This window comes from Schistocerca gregaria, unplaced genomic scaffold, assembly GCF_023897955.1.
Source record: "Schistocerca gregaria isolate iqSchGreg1 unplaced genomic scaffold, iqSchGreg1.2 ptg000244l, whole genome shotgun sequence".
Classification (NCBI taxonomy): Eukaryota; Metazoa; Arthropoda; class Insecta; order Orthoptera; family Acrididae; genus Schistocerca; species Schistocerca gregaria.
In genome coordinates, this window is record NW_026061753.1 from 9,276,950 (window position 1) to 9,277,931 (window position 982).

Here is a 982-nt window from a genome sequence, read left to right on the forward strand (position 1 = left end):
AACCGTTTCAGAGAGAAGAGCGGCCAATGTGACGATCTGGCTTTAAGTCTATTCGATAACAAATGACGAAAACGGACGGATTTCTCAGGTTTTTACTTCATATGAACACTTTTTACATTCTCCCCTGCAACTCGGCTGCTAGTCCTCCTTTCATGCAGAATCTTAAGGTCCTAGCTCATGTCCAAGGCACCAAAGCCAGCTAAAAAGTCAATAATCGATACCTAAAACTTGAATTCTACTACTTCTTACTGGCTATTACATCAACTTAGAAGCTTCATCTGTGTTCTACTATAGTGCTTTTAGTGTCTCCACATACCGCAGCACGCGACATAGCTTTGCAGACGATAAGTACAACTGTTTCAGAGAGAAGAGCGGCCAATGTGACGATCTGGCTTTAAGTCGATTCGATAAGAAATGACGAAAACGGATGGATTTCTAAGGTTTTTACTACATATGAACACTTTTCACATTCTCCCGTGCAACTCGGCTGCTAGTCCTCCTTTCATGCAGAATCTTAAGGTCCTAGCTCATGTCCAAGGCACCAAAGCCAGCTAAAAAGTCAATAATCAATACCTAAAACTTGAATTGTACTACTTCTTACTGACTATTACATCAACATAGAAGCTTCATCTGTGTTCTACTATGCTGCTTTTAGTGTCTCAGCATACCGCAGCATGCGACATAGCTTTGCAGACAATAAGTACAAGCTTTTCATAGAGAAGATCGGCCAATGTGACGATCTGGCTTTAAGTCGATTCCATAACAAATGACGAAAACGGACGAATTTCTCAGGTTTTTACTACATATGAACACTTTTCACATTCTCCCGTGCTACTCGGCTGCTAGTCCTCCTTTCATGCAGAATCTTAAAGTCCTAGCTCATGTCCAAGGCACCAAAGCTAGCTAAAAAGTCAACAACCTATACCTAAAACCTGAATTGTACTACTTCTTACTGGCTATTACATCAACTTCGAAACTTCAT